Source organism: Nannospalax galili, unplaced genomic scaffold, assembly GCF_000622305.1.
Source record: "Nannospalax galili isolate Female #2095 unplaced genomic scaffold, S.galili_v1.0 scaffold1258, whole genome shotgun sequence".
NCBI lineage: Eukaryota > Metazoa > Chordata > Mammalia > Rodentia > Spalacidae > Nannospalax > Nannospalax galili.
In genome coordinates, this window is record NW_008341370.1 from 428,795 (window position 1) to 444,719 (window position 15,925).

The 15,925-nt window shown below is 45.0% G+C and overlaps 1 pseudogene; it reads left to right on the plus strand.

The window, feature by feature from the left end:
- The window catches only part of LOC103737129, a 30,558-nt pseudogene extending 17,370 nt beyond the window's left edge, over nt 1–13,188 (plus strand).
- Nucleotides 13,189–15,925: the final 2,737 nt, after the last annotated feature.

Here is a 15,925-nt window from a genome sequence, read left to right on the forward strand (position 1 = left end):
CTTGGAGGTTCCTTATTGATGGGTGTTATTCTCAGGGCTGTGGAATGTTCTGACTGTTATCTGTGGGGCCAGGAGTCTCCATTTTTACCTTATAGGGCAGTTTCATACCCGGTCTTGATTAATCTATAGTTTCCTGGAGTGGGGGATAGTAGGTGGCTGTCAGGGAATGCCAGGGCATGTCTAGGCATGCCTAAAGCAGCAACCAAGTATTTTACAGAAGCTAAAAGAGCAATTAGTGGGGGTCTGGAGGGATTGGGGGGTAGCGGGTGAATGAAGAGGGTCTCAGGGTCCTACATAACAAGTTACTTAATTTCTTCTAATATATTTTGTTCTGATTTCTGGGGGTTTGAGGGCAGCATGGGCTACAGGGGGAGACCCTGTCTCAAAACATACATATATGTGCCACACGTGCATGTGTCTGCCCACATATATCTTTAGCATTTCTGCCTTGGACAGTTGGGTGATCTTGCCTTGGAATGAAGCTATTACAACATACAAAACTAAGAGCACTTAGTTGATGGCTTTTCAACACAAGTGTGGGATTTCAATATACATTGCCCTAAAACAAAAAAAGGTTCTAGTTATGCATATCTGTAATCACAGCACTGAGGCAAGAGGATTGCCATGAATTCAAGGCCAGCCACGTTAATAGAGTAAGACTGTCTCAAAAGGAAGAAGGGGGTGGAAAGATGACTCAGTAGTTAAAAGCACAAATGACTCTGGTCAAAAGCACTGACAGGGTCTCCCTATAACTCCAGGTGGCTTGGAACTCTCTATGTAGAACAGGATGTCCTGGATCTCACAGAGACCCACCTGTCTCTGCCTCCCTGGTGCTGTGATTAAAGGTTCGCACCACCATGCCTGGCATTTTTGTATTTTAAGTGACATTTTATTTATGTATTTTGTGTATCTTGTGTATTTTGTGTGTATTTTATTATTTATTTTATGTATTTTATTTATTTTGTGTGTGGGTATTTGTGTGGGCAGGTATGTGCCACAGCACTCAAGTGGAGGTCAGAGGACAACTTTCAGGAGTCTGTTCTCTCTTCCACCCTGTGGTCCTGAGGATAAAACTCAGTCACCAGGCTTGGTGGCAGACACTTTTACCAGATCCTAGCCCACATTTTCTTTTCCACTTGTTAAGTAAACAAAGCATGTCACTGTCTAGGCTCCAATGGGCTAGACTAAAACTCAAAAGGAAGTTATCTTATGCCGAAGTTCCCTGTCACCATACTGAAACTAAGCTGTTTATCTCACCTCCCTAGAAACCAGGGAAAAGGAGAGAGAACAGTTACATATTCCCAACAGGCCAGTTTCCATAAGCCTGATCTCAAAACTCTCTCTGCCTTGTTCCATGTACAAAGCAAGGAAATAATCAATTCTATTTTTGTTTATTTTATGTGTATGAATGTTTTGCCTGCACGTTTATAAGTGCACCCATGCATGCAATGCCTACAGAGGTCAGAAGAGGGTGTTGGATCCTCTAGAACTGGAGTTACAGTCAGTAAGACAGTAGTTAATTGCCATGTGGGTGCTGGGAACTGAACCTGGGCCCTCTGGAAGAGCTGGAAAAGCACTCTTACTCACTGAGCCATCTTTTTGAGACAGGGTCTCCCTGTAGCCCCAGCTGGCCTGGAACACACTATGTAGAACAGCCTGGCCTCGAATGCACTGAGATCCACCTGCTTTTGCCTCCCAAGTGCTAGGATCAAAGGCATACATCACCACACCTGGCTACTTATTCCATTTTATGAAGTGTTGTCTGTTTCCATAATCAAAATAAAGCCAATTCAGATGCTTAGATTGGATTGGGTGTGGCACATGCCAGTAACCCTAGGAAGCAGGAGGGATGGAAGCTAAAGGTCACCTTTTACTGCATAGGAGTGCAAGGCCAACCTGAGCTACAATGAGACCTTGTCTCAAAAGAAAACTGGCTTCCAAGATGGCTTAGCATGTAAAGCACTTGTCATGCAAGCCTGATGACCTGAGTTTGATCTCTGGAACCCACGTGAAGGTGTAAGGATAAAAGCAGCTCCACAAAGACGTTCTCTGCTCTCCACATTTGTGCCATAGTGTGCATGGGCACACACACACACACACACACACACACACACACACACAGAAATTGTTGTGATGTGTTTCACCAGAGAAGATAATTCAAAGTTTTTCCAAATGAAAGTCTTTTATTAGCTGGCCATCAACTACACAAGAGTGTCGGAACCCAAGTGCAGCCCGAGCCATCTCTAGGGTAAGCTTTTATACAGAAACCATAACCAGGGTGAAAAGTTTACATTCCCAAGCTTACAGGTGGAGAGCCCCCTTAACAATTTCTATTCTATTAAGTGGTGATTACTATTTTATAGAAGCAAGCCAAACATAACCTACAGAAGCCATAAATCTGCAGTTAGCAGGTGCACTCCAGGGCACACTGACCCGTTCCCAAGACAGGGTCCTGCTGACATGTGTTTCCCATACCCTGGGCCAACTGCCTGATAATTTCAGAGGCTAGAGTCAACATAAACTTCAACATGGCAAAGAAGGTGCCATATTACATTAATAATAACGAAAATTTTGAAAAAACAATTGTTAGACTAGGCTGAGTGTGGTGGTATCCCATGTAATCCTAGCCCTTGGAAGCAGAGTGCTGTAGGTCCTAGGCTAGTCAGAGCTATACAGCAAGATGCTGTCTCAAAGGAAAAATAGTTGTATTATGTATTACATATGTTGCATTATACTAGGACTTCAGGTATAGCTCAGTGCCTCGGTTTCCCTAAACCAAGCCCCACCCCACAAAAGATGATTAAACCACAGCACAGAATGTTGTCCCTTAGTATGCTGTTCACTGTGACTCCTTTATAGCATGTATTTCCCATAAATATTTGTCCCCCACATCTTTATTCCAAGAACAGTGGTGTGGCACCTTGGAATACCCTGTGGCAGAGGAAGTGAGATGGGCAGGGTAAACTAGTGACTGGGATGGCTTGTCTAACTCAAGTAGTTATTCATTTTTAAAATATTTTTCTTTTTGAAACAGGGTGTCACTAAACCCAGACTAGCCTCAAAGTCCTGATTCTTCTGCCTTTACCTTCTGAATGCTGGGATTATAGGGGCGTACCACCACAACCAACTCAAACCAGAAACGTTTTTTATTTTTAAACTTTTTTTTTTGGTCTTTTTGAGACAGGGTCTCCCTGTAGCCCCAGCTGTCCTGGAACTCGCTATGTTCCAGGATGGCCTCGAACTCAGAAAGATCTGCCTACCTCTGCCTCCCAACTGCTGGGATTAAAGGCGTGGGCCACCATGCCCAGCTGTTTTTGTTTTTCAGACAGGGTCTCATGTCGCCCAGGCTGGTCTTGAATTTGTTTTGTTGCTAAGTCTGGCCTTTGATTCTTCCTCGGTCTCCTGTGTGCTGGATTTATAGGAGTTTATGGTCATACCTAGCCTTCCTTTTTGTGTTTGTTTGTTTTATTTTGGGTTTGTTTTGTTTTGGAATTTTTTTGGTTTTGGAGTTTTTGCTTTTTATTTTTGTTTTTGTTTGTTTGTTTGTTTGTTTTGTGAGACAGGGTCTCCCTGTAGCCCCAGATGGCCTAGAACTCACTATGTAGAGCAGGCTGGTCTTCATCTCACAGAGATCTGCCTGCTCTGCTGGGATTAAATGTGTGTGCCACCACGAACAGCTCCAGCTTTCCTTTTAAATTATTAATTTTTGAGCAGTTGATCCCAAAATTTCAACAGACATTATAGAAGAGCAGCCATATTAGGGAGAAGGGTGAAGGATTAGCTTCTCATTTAACTAACCGAAAAGCACTGGTATTGGTGCACCTCCTGTAAGGCACCTGGTGTCACAAGAGACAAATCTATAAACAAGTTGAGTGAAATAAAGTTTTAAAAAGTTGGAGAAGCCGGGTGTGGTGGCACACACCTTTAATCCCAGCACTCAGGAGGCAGAGTCAGGCAGATCGTTGCGAGTTCAAGGCCAGCCTGGTCTACATAATGAGTTCAGGTCAGCTGGGACTACAGTGAGACCCTGTCTCAAAAAGACAAAAAAAAAAAAAAAAGTTGGAGAGGGAGCCCGTAGTGGTGGTGCACACCTTTCATCCCAGCACTCCAGAAGCAGAGGCAGGTGAATCTCTGTGAGTTTGAGGCCAGCCTGGTCTATATAGTGAGTTCCAGGCCAGCTGGGGTTACAGAGTGACCCTGTCTCAGAAAGAACAAAAATAAGAAAAAAAATTAGAGAGGGAAGGGGGCACACTGGACAGATGGCTCAGCTGTTACACGTACTTGCTGATCTTCTAGAGGATTCGAGTTTGGTTTCCATAGCTATGTTGGGTGGCTCACAACTGCCTGTAACTCCAGTCCCAGACCATCTGATGCCCTGTTGTGCTCCAAGGAGCCTTCATGGATGTGACATATACTCATATACATAATATACACACAAAGTCATAAGTAAAAATAAAAAAGTTGGAGTGGTAACAGAGAGGTGATTGAGTGGGTAAGAGCACTTGCTCTGAAAGGTATCTGAACTCAGCACTGATGGAATCAAACCAAGTCCCCCCAGACCAAAAGAAGAATATTCTGGGAAGTTGTACAAGGAAATAAGATGTAAGTAAAATTCTAACTGCTGAGAAAAAGTTGACCTTTTCATGCTCTGTGCACCAAGCCGAAAATCACCCGAAACTTCCTCCCACTACTGCCGCTCCCCCTCCCACTTCTGCCGCTTCTGCCGCTTACCCGAAACTACCCCCTCCCACTTCTACCACTTGTAGTTTGTGCTGCTCTCTCCGAGTGAGGCAGGAGCCCATCTGCGCAAATGATTAAATCCTCTTGCTTGTTGCATCTCCTGGTCTGAGGACTGAGTTATTGGGGTGCGACTTCCTATGGACGTTGGGTACCCCTGGTTGGGGGTCCTACAAGCACCCACATAAAAGGCCAGCCATGACTGCTCCTCCTGCCTGGAACTCCAACATGAGGGGTGGGGTGGAGACATGTGGATCCTGAGAGCTTGCTTTCAAGAGACCCTGTCTCAAGGCAATAAGGCCTAGACTGGTACAGGAAGACACCCTGTGCCCTGCTCTGGCTTCCGAATGTGTTTGCATGGATGTAAGCATCTACAAACACATGTGTATGTATACATGTGTGTGGACACAGACACACATGCACAAGCACATGCACATACATGTATACACACACACACACATATACACACACACACATCAGGGTCTGGCTTCCAGTTTGGGAGAGAATGGGAGAGAAATTGGAGAATGAACAAATTAACTTCTCAAATAAAACTTATCTTTCCAGACAAGTCAGAGAAACCGGCTGCCTTCAGTTTGTCAGTGAGGCCAGGGCAAGTGCCAGCTGGATTCTCCAGGGACTGAAACCAGAACCGAGACTGGAGCAGGAACCAGGGAGTCACCTCCTTTATTCTTGCTTCTCTGGTCCTGCACCCAAGCTTGCTTTGTTCCTCTCTGTATACACTGCCCTTCGGCTAATTCTCAGCTTAACCTGGCTCAAGATGGCTGCCTCACCTCTCAAGCTTTGTTTGTTGTGTTGAGACAGTGTCTCATGTAGTCCAGGCTGGCCTCAAACTCAGTATATGACTGAAGATAACCTTAAACTTCTGATCCTCCTGCCTCGACTGCCTCAGTGCTGGATTATAGGCCTCTGCCACCATGCCCATTTTATGTGAGGCTGGTGATGGAATCGAGGGCTTCATGCATGCTAGGCAAGCACTCAACTGAATTACATTCTTGGCCCCCATACCACTCTTGAGGCCCAGTTAATTCTTGGGAAGGAGATTCTGACTGAGCTATGAAGGCCAAGGACTAGGGTCCCACAGAACAAATGGTAGCCACGGGATTCGCATGCATGAGAATCTGTGTTTAAAATTATTATTGGGTCAGGTGTGGTGGTGCATGTCTTTAATCCCAGCACTCAGGAGGCAGTTGTGCATAAATCTCTGAGTTTGAGGCTAGCCTGGTCTACATAGCAAGTTCCAGGCCAGTTGGGGCTATATGGAGACCCTGCCTCAAAAAGACAAAATAAAATTATTATTATTGGGACTGGAGAGATGACTCAGCGATTAAGAGTACTGACTGCACTTGCAGAGGACCCAGGTTTGATTCCCAGCACCCACATGGCATCTAACAGCAGTCTGTAACTCCAGTTCCAGGGGATCTGATGCTCTCTTCTTTTTTTTAAATTTTTTAAATTATTTATTTATTTTTATTTAATGTGTATGAGTGTATTGCTTGCATGTAGGTAGATGCACCCATGTTGTATAATGCCCATGGAGGTCAGAAGAGGGCGTCAAATCCTCTTGTTAGCCACCATGTGGGTGTTGGGAATTGAACCTGGGTCCTCTACAAGAACGGTCAGTGCTCTTGACCTCTGAGCTATCTCTCCAGCCCCTGATGCCCTCTTCTGACCTCCACAAGCATTACACAACACGGGTGTACCTACACACATGTAGGCATTACACTCACACACATAAAATAAAAATAAATAAATTTGAAAAAAAATAATAGCTATTATTATTACGTGTGTTTGATGTGTGTGTTTGGGACAGAAATGTCATAGGGTGTGTGTGTGTGTGTGTGTGTGTGTGTGTGTGTGTATGTGTGTAGGACAACTTTGTGAACACATTCCTCTCTTTCCACCTTTATGTGGGTTCTGGGGATTGAACTCAGGTCACTAGGTTTGCATGGCAAGCCTTTACCCACTAAGCTGTCTCACTGGCCCTGTGCTTAATGGAATCTTTGGGGGTTGGGTCACCTGAGAAATAGTACCCCCTCCCATGGTACTCTTGTCCACCTGCAGATCTATCCAAGGAATTGGTGTTCCTGCACTGCAGGCCATGGGACATTGAGGTGGCTCTGAGCAGCTGCTTCCTGAAGACTCACCACTGGGTCCTGAGGGAAGACGCCTTCTCCTGGTGTTCCAGCATCAACAGGTAGAGCAGGGCCACCGGATCCAGGTCTTCCAGTTGAAGAAGCAGGAGGGGACTTGTGGACTCTCCCTCTCTGTAAGCTGAAGGGGTCACATGATAGGGAGAAGACAACTATGGGTGGGACTGGGCAAGGAGGGGTTGGGAAATTCCTGACTTGGGCTGAGTCAAATTTTAGCCAGCAGACCAGTCTTGTTGAGGGAAAAGACCAAGTTGTTTCCCTTCATATTGAGAATGCCTTGCAAGTGTTGGATGGATTAGGGGTATTGGTTTCCAAACTGTCAGCCATGAAACATCTTAAAATAATAACCATGCAGTGCCCACAGAAGTCAGAAAAGGGCATAAGATCCCCTGAAACTGGAGTTATGGATGGTTGTTAGCTGCCACGTGGGTCCTAAGAACTAACCATGGAGCCTCTGAAACAGCATCTCAACCACTGAGCTCTCTCTCCAACCCAGAGAACTTGCCCTTTTTTTTTTTTTTTGGTCTTTTTGAGACAGGTTCTCCCTGTAGCCCCAGCTGGCCTGGAACTGGCTTTGTAAACCAGCCTGGACTTGAACTCACAGAGATCTGCCTGCCTCTGCCTCCCGAGTGTGGGGGATTAAAGGCATGTATCACTACACCTGTTTATAAGTTTTTTAATTAAATAAATCTTTTAAAAAGTGGTCTCTCAAAGCAACAATAAAAATAACAATAAAACAAATCAGATGTGGCAGCCCATGCCCACAGTCTCAGCACTCAGGAGGTAGAGGCAGGAAGTATTCAAGCCAATCCTTGCCTACATAGTTTGAGTCTAGTTTAGGCTAAATGATCTCCTGTTTCAGTAAAAACAAAGAAATAGGCCGGGCGTGGTGGTGCACACCTTTAATCCCAGCATTTGGGAGGCAGAGGCAGGCGAATCTGTGTGAATTCAAGGCCAACCTGGTCTACATAGTGAGTTCCAGGCCAGCTGGGGCTGCAGGGAGACCCTGTCTCAAACAAACAAACAAACAAAACAAAACCAAGGCACAAAGATTAAAACCATGGAGTCAGGGAGATGTTGGGTTTGAACTGTGTTATTTGCTTTGGGCATCTTTTTTTTTTTGGCCTTATTATACTTTTCTATAAAACAGAGCTAATAAAGAACTCACCTTAGAGAAAGTGTTTCTCCTGGAGATCCATGAGTAATGGCCACCTTCCTGTCTTTTCTAGACCAAAAACAGCCATGCCTTGTACTCTCTGGAAGTGCTCCTTGAACAGGTTCTCCCTGGCTCCAACCATACTGACTTCAGAGCTCCCCACTTCAGCTGCTCATACACTTTGGTGGTGAATGTCAACCAGACCCTCCTCTACCAGGGGGACTCCATTCTGTGAGTTATGCATTCACACACACACACACACACACACACACACACACACACACATACACGGCAGCTGCCACTGCAGCTAGACCCTGGGTGACTCCTGAGTTCCCGTTGCTACCTCTAATCCAGGCCAAAGATGCAACAGCCTTAGGAAACTGGCCTCCGAGTTCACCCACCTTGCATGGAGGGAAAAAGAAGATGCTTCTGTAAGGCAAAGCACTATGGGTTGCTTATGCAAATTATCATGGGATTCAATGGCTTCCATGGTCTGGGGACCTGGGAGGTGATGCTTCATTTTTTAGGTGGTCCATGAGGAAGGTTAGCAAGTTTGCTGACCCCTGCCCCCTGCTCTTCCTTTCTTTTTAAAAATATTTAGTTTGTGTGTGTGTGTGTGTGTGTGTGTGTGTGTGTGTGTGTGTATACATGTGTGCCACACAGAGAATGTGGCAGTCAGAGGACAACTTGCAGGAGTTGGTTCTCTCTTTCCACCATGTGGGTTCTGGGTATCAAACTCAGATTGTCAGGCTTGATGGCAAGCGCCTTTATTCACTAGCTATCTTACTGACCTATTCTTTCCTTCCTTCTTTTCTTTTGTGTGAGTATGTTTGTGCAATGTGTGTGTGTGAAAGTGCATATATATATATATATGTATATGTATGTTGCGACCACAGGAGGATAACCTCTAGTATCATTCCTTAATATCTCTCTCTCTCTCTCTCTCTCTCTCTCTCTCTCTCTCTCTCTATGTAGCCCTGGAACTCACAAAGATTCACCTGCCTCCCAAGTGCTGGGATTAAGGTATGTGCTACCACACCTGGCCAATACTCTTACCTTCAATATAAAATCTATAAAATTTTGCAATCAAAAATAACTAAGTAGCCAGGTGTAGTGGGGCACGCCTTTACTCCCAATAGTCAGGAGGCAGAGGCAGGTAGATCACTGAGAGATTGAGACCAGTCTGGTCTACATAGCAATTCCAGGCTAGCTGGTGCTACAGGGAGACCCTGTCTCAAAAAAGCCAAATAAATAAATAATAAAATAAGAAGGAGGAATAAACATTAAAAAACCAGGACCAGCAAGACAGGTACCTGAGTTCGATCCCTGGATCCAACATAGTGGAAAGAGAACTGACTCCATATAAAATAATAAATTAATAAATAAAATATCTCTCTGGATATAGCATCATCCATATTCCAAGTGCTGGGGACACCATCGTCATCATGAACATCTTCACAGACTCTGAGTTCTCCACTCCACTCAAGAGCAGAACAGCTCCCGTTGGCACGCTTCTCTACATGTCTTCACATCCACAGTAATCCTGACTGATTTGCCCTGGTGGCCAATGAAGTCTTTGCCAAGTCTCTCCAAGACAGAGGCTAAGGCCACCTATCATTTTGTGAATGAGAGGTAAGGATCCCTCAGGCCCCTATGGTGCCAGAATTGCCCTTGGACTGTGGCCTATGCAAGTACCTTTGTAACCATGAGCACATCCTGTCACATTTTTCTGTATCCCTGGCAAACAAACATGGGGAGGAAGTAGTGTTGGGTGGATGTTTGTTGAGTGAATGCATTTCATTCTCATTTTACAGATGAGTAAATTAAGGCTCAGAGAAATTAAAACCTCAAGATCTCAGAGCCAATGACATTAATTTCTTCTTCTTTCTTTTCTTTTGTTTTTTTTTTCTTGAGACAGGGTCTCCTTGTAACCTGAGCTGGTCTGGAACTTGCTATGTAGACCAGGCTGGCATTGAGATTGGCCTACCTCTGTCTCCCAAGAGCTGGGACTAAAGGCCTAGCTTCATTTCTTTTTCTTCTTTTTTTTTTTAAAAAAAAATTATTTTATTTGTCATTTTTATTTTATGTGTATGAGTGTATTGCCTGCATGTACGTAAGTGCACCCGTGTCGTGCAATGCCCATGGAGGACAGAGAGGCCATTGGATCCCCTGGAACTGGAGTTAGGGACAGTTGTTAGCTGCCATGTGGGTGCTGGGATTTGAACCCAGGGAGTCAGAGGCAGGAGGATCTCTGTGAGTTCAAGGCCAGCCTGGTCCACATAGTGAGTTCCAGAACAGCTGGGGCTACAGGGAGACCCTGTCTCAAAAAGACCAAAAAAATGTTCTTTTAAATTTTTTTTCTAAGGTTTTATTTATTTTTATTTTATGTGTATGAGTGTATTGCTTGCATACATGTAAGTGTTCCTGTGTCATGCAAGAAGAGGGCATCCAATCCCCTGGAACTAGAGTTCCAGATGCTTGCTAGGTGCTAGGAATCAAACCTAAGCCCTCTGCAAGAGCAGCCAGTGCTCTTAACTGCTGAGCCATCTCTCCAGCCCTGACATTTCTTTTAATCTTTCCTTAAACAATTATCAAGGGCCTACAATGATAAGATGAAAAATAACGCCTAGCCAGGCCTGGTGGCGCATGCCTTTAGTTCCAGCACTTAGGAGGGAGAAGCAGGCAGATCTCTGTGAGACTGAGGTTAGCCTGGCCTACATAGTGAGTGCCAGGTCAGTTGAGTCTACAAGGAAACCCTGTCTCAAAAAGACCAAAAGAAAAAAAGAAAAAAGGAAAGTGCGATATACTGCCATAAATTATACATTCATTAATCCCAAGCCAGGCTCTGCTTGAATCACTTCATATATATCAATTAATTTAAGCCTCACAACACATTCCGTGCCATAGTTATGTTTTCATTCCCGTTTTACAAACAGAGACACTAAGGCTCAGTTCAAATGCATGGTAAGTGGCAGACTTTGCTAAGTGCTGAGGACACAGAGATGGGACTGAAAACATCTAGGATAAGAGCTGAGTCTCAGCCAGAATTGGTGGCCTATGACTAAAATCTAAGCACTTGGGAGGCAGAGGCAGGCAGATCTCTGTGAGCTCAAGACCAGCCTGAGCTACATGAGATCCTGACCAAATTAGAGAGAAAAAGAGAGAGTTTGAGATTGGTTATAAAATAATCCCACTTTATGAGACATCTTCTAGATCACATTTTATTACTATTAACAAGTCTTCCAGAAGCCCAGTAAATACCTTGTTGGTTTACTCCTCAAAACAATCTCATGAAGAATTATTTCCTCCACTTTACAGATGGGAAAACTGAGGACTCAGCATGTGACCTAAGTCTACTTAAGCTCAGTCTAGCTTGTAGTTAATTTTTCCTTTATTTCTGAGGTTCTGAGTTCCAACCCAAGCCTGCTCCTTGCTAGAAAATCACTCTGGTAGAACCTTGAGAATCAAAAAGCTCCCTGACCCTCAGTTTCCTCATGGTTTAAACAAGAAGGGTTGGGCAAAAGTATTCCCCTTCTACAGAATATTGGTGTTTGAATGACATGACGTAATCCATGTAAATAGTTCTCAGCAAGAGATCCAGCACCTACAATTACATACAAGTAAGTTGGGGAAATCAAAGTTTGTGCATCCACACTGAGGGGCCCAAGCTGGGGTCCCTAAGGTGGGAGTGGGCTCTTCTCCCCACAGCTGCCCAGTCGGCAACCAACTGCTCCAGGACTTGAAAAACGGGGCCACTATAAACATGACACTGGCCTTCACCCTGTCCTACTTCTTGAATAGTGACACATTCTATTTGCACACGCAAGTGACCCTGCGTGACAAGCACAGGGAACTCTTGTGCCAGCAGGTGAGTGGGGTTCCCAGAGCCAAGGAGAGCCCAGAGTTCCTGCAAGGAGGCAGGCTGGCGAAGTGCAAGCCTACCTCTCCAGGGACAGGCCTAGTGGGACGATTTAAAGGCAGGCGTTTGAAGCCCCAGGTCTTGTAAATGGGTGAACTTACTTGAGCTGTGGGGTAGAGAACCAGGGCTATCTGGGGTCCTAGGTAAAGTCTCAAAGCTGGCTTATGTCATACACAAGCTTGTAGTGGGAATAATTCACTCAGGAGGAATTCATCCTGGAAGACTGGAGCAGGGAACCATCTAGAGCCTGGAGGTGGCAAGTGGATTGTGTTCAGGCCTCTCCAAATAAGCGGTATATGGATGCATCATTTGTGGGGCTTCCCTGGCTCCTCTTCCAGAGCCTCTTACTCTCTTGTTGAGACCTTGACCTTTCACTGAGTCCCCTCCCACCTTCACATCCTCACATTCCTTTTCTAAACCTAGTCTCTCCCTAAACCCATGTTCTCCTGGCAACTCCTGTGCTCTAGAGATATCCCTATGGTCACTAGGGCCTATTCCCACTTGCCTTGGGTTCTTTTCCTGTTGTTGATATAAAAATTCCCAGCTGAAAGCAACTTAAGGGAGAAAGTGCTCCTTCTGGCTCACTGTTCAAGGTACAGTCCAAGTGACAGGGAAGTCAAGACATTGCACCTGCAGTCCAGAAGCTGAGAGCCCTGCAGGTGCTCAGCTCACTTTTATATAATTCAGAATCCCCTGCCCAGAGAACAGTTGACTTTACTACAATAAATTAATGTAATCAGACTAACCCCCCACGAGCATGCCCAGATCAGAATAACCCCCACGAGCATACCCAGAGGCCCATCTTCCAGGTGATCACTCAGAGCCATCCCTGCCTCTCGTCTTTCTCTTTCCTTTTCTGTTATACCAGATCACTCCACAAACTGTCTTTCATTTTCATGTCAGCCTTTTTTTTGTCAATCTTCCTGGACTGGCACAATTCTCTTTCTATTCCAAAATAGTTCTCCAAAGTTCCAACCCTCATTGGAAAAGCCCACCATTTTAGTAAACTCAGAAGCATCATCTCGCCCTTCTGAGTCCTAGCTTCCTTGCCCAGCCCTGGGGAAATGATGGGAGAATGCTGGCCATGCCCTGTGAGAAGGGCACTTTAAGCTCAATCTGTTTCTATATGGTTTCAGAGTCCAGAGACTGGTGGCAGAAGCTCAGCAGGTTGGTACAAGGGGCTTGCTGTGGTAAAGTTCCAATGATTGCACTGAGTTCTCTAGGTCTTGGCAGGTGCAGATTCTGGACACTGTTTCTTCTCAGTGCTATGGGATCCAGAAGTCAACTAACTTCTCTGAGTCTCAGCTTTAGCAATACATGGCAGAGTTTATTATGGGGCTATTGGTTTATCCTGCCTCAGAATCTGAAACTAGCTAGAAATGATTGAAAATAAGGTTTGAACAGTTAGGATGCACCAGGCACAGTGAGACATGCCTGTAGTCCCCTCTACAAAGGAAGCTTAGGCAGGAAGGTTGCTGAGCCCAGAAGTTTAGAGCCAGGCTGTGGGAGATAGTAAAACCCATTAAAAAAGAAAAGAAAAGCACTGGTTGTTCCAGAGGATCCAAGTTGGTTCCCAGCACTCACATGGCAGCTAACAACCATCTATAAGTCTACTTGCAGGCCATCCGGTGCCCTCTTCTGGCCTGCATAGGCATTGCACACATATGGTGCATTTACATACATGCAGGCAAAACACTCATACACACAAAATAAAAATAAATAAATCAGAAAATATTAATGCCAAGTGTAGTGACTCACTCTGTAAGCTTAGCACTTGAGAAGTGAAGACAGGAGGATTAGGTGTTCACAGCCATTCTTGGCTACATGGCAAGTTCGGGGCCAGCCTGAGCTACGTGAGACGCTGTCTCAAAAAAAAATTTTTTTAAATCAAGATGAAAGAAAAACAATGGCTTACTAAATAATTTTCCAACATGAAGCATCTACATCTAGAATATTTCCCAGGCTTGGGTTGGCGAGATGGTTCAGCAGGTAAAGGGGCTTGCTGCCAAGCCTGATGATGTGAGTTCTAACCCAGAGACCCATGTAGTAAAGAGAACCCTCAAGAGTTGTTCTCTGACTTTCACATGTACACTATGGCAGACATGCATGCCTGTACACACACACACACACACACACACACACACAAATAAATAAATGTAATAATTTTTTATTTTTAAATTTATTATTTTATGTGTATGAGTGTTTTGCCTGCATTATGTAAGTGCACCATGTATACACAATGTCTGCAGAGGTCAGAAGAGGGAGCCGGGTGCCCTGGAACTGGAGGTACTAACATTGTTAGCTGCCATATGTGTGCTGGGAACCAAACCCATCCTATGCAAGAGCAGCCAGTGTTCTTAACCACACTGATTCATCTCCAGCCCCCCCCAAAAGAAAATTTCCCAGACTCTGAGTCCCTAATCCTACTTCATAATCATTTCTTTCTTTCCTAGAGGAGCCTGGATGTCCATCTTCCCCCTGGTGGTGATAAACTGGATGCTGGGATAAAGTCTGGCCCAGATTCCCCACCCCAATCCTAGGGCTTGACTTCTAGTTTACTTACCTGAGGCAAAGAGAAAAGCTATCCTGTGTCTTGTTGGGCAGCAGAGAGGGTGGACATGGGGCAAGTGTGCAGCAACCATTGTTAAGGAATTGCCTGCTGAGCATGGGCTGTACTCACCACACCCTTATTTTCCTGTCTGGAACGCTAGGGAGAGTGTGGGGTGTGACTAGACTGCTCAATATGATAGGGAAAGCTATAGAATTTAGAGCCAATAAACAGCAAGGAAACCTGCTTTTTCTGACTCCAGTCTGTGTCATCTGACTATAAATAAGCTTCAGCACTCCAGATCAATGGGCTGAAGGGAATGGAGATGGAGGGTGGTATGGATCTCACTGTATTCTCTATGGGCCTTCATCTCCACACATGCAAAATGAAAGTGTTTGATCAGATGATCCCTCCTTCAACTTCAACATGAGACTCATTCCCAGGAAGTCCTTGGACCTTAGCCAGCTGAGACTAAGACCCCCCCCCCCACTTTTTTTTCTGCAAAAATTTCCAAGAACTGTTCAGTTCCGGAATGAAGATTAAATGCATTCATGTAATATTATCCAAGCCTTTCCCTCCTATCTCTTAATTATTTCTGGCCTCATTCGCTCCCCTTTCCTAGCAGAGGGTAGATATAGCAACAGTACATTGCCATCAACCCAAACCAGAATCCATTGCACACCCATCCCCATGTTACACCACAGGGATTCAACAATACACAGGACAGACAAACTTAAAAACAGGATGGCTAAGCCGGGCATGGTGGTGCGCGCCTTTAATCCCAGCACCCGGGAGGCAGAGGCAGGCAAATCTCTGTGAGTTCAAAGCCAACCTGGTCTTCATAGTGAGTTCCAGGTCAGCTGGGGCTACAGGGAGACCCTGTCTCAAAAAGACCAAAAAACAAAAACAAAAACAAAAAAAAACAAAAACATGATGGAGGATGGATGAGTGCAGGGGGTACATTGTAACCTAGGAAGCAGGGCAGGCTTTAGATGTTAGCAGAGACAGGCCAGGCAAGATGATGCGCACCTGTAATCTCAGCAGTCAGAAGACTAAGGCAGGGGATTATTTTGAGTTTGAAGCCAGCCTGAGTTATAGAACAAGACCTTGTCTCAAATAAACAAACATATAAGCAAAACATCACAAAAAAGGGATGAGGGTGTAGTCAAGTGGCAGAGAACTTGCAGAGTGTATACAGGCCCCCAAACTACAATAAATGAACACACACAAAAAAAAATTAGACACTGGGCAGGGCATGGTGGCACATATCTTTAATCCCAGCACTTGGGAGGCAAAAGCAGGCAGATCTCTATGAGTTCAAGGCCAGTCTGGTCTACATAGTGAGTTCCAGGCCAGCTGGGGCTACAGGGAGACCCTGTCTCGAAAAGACTAAA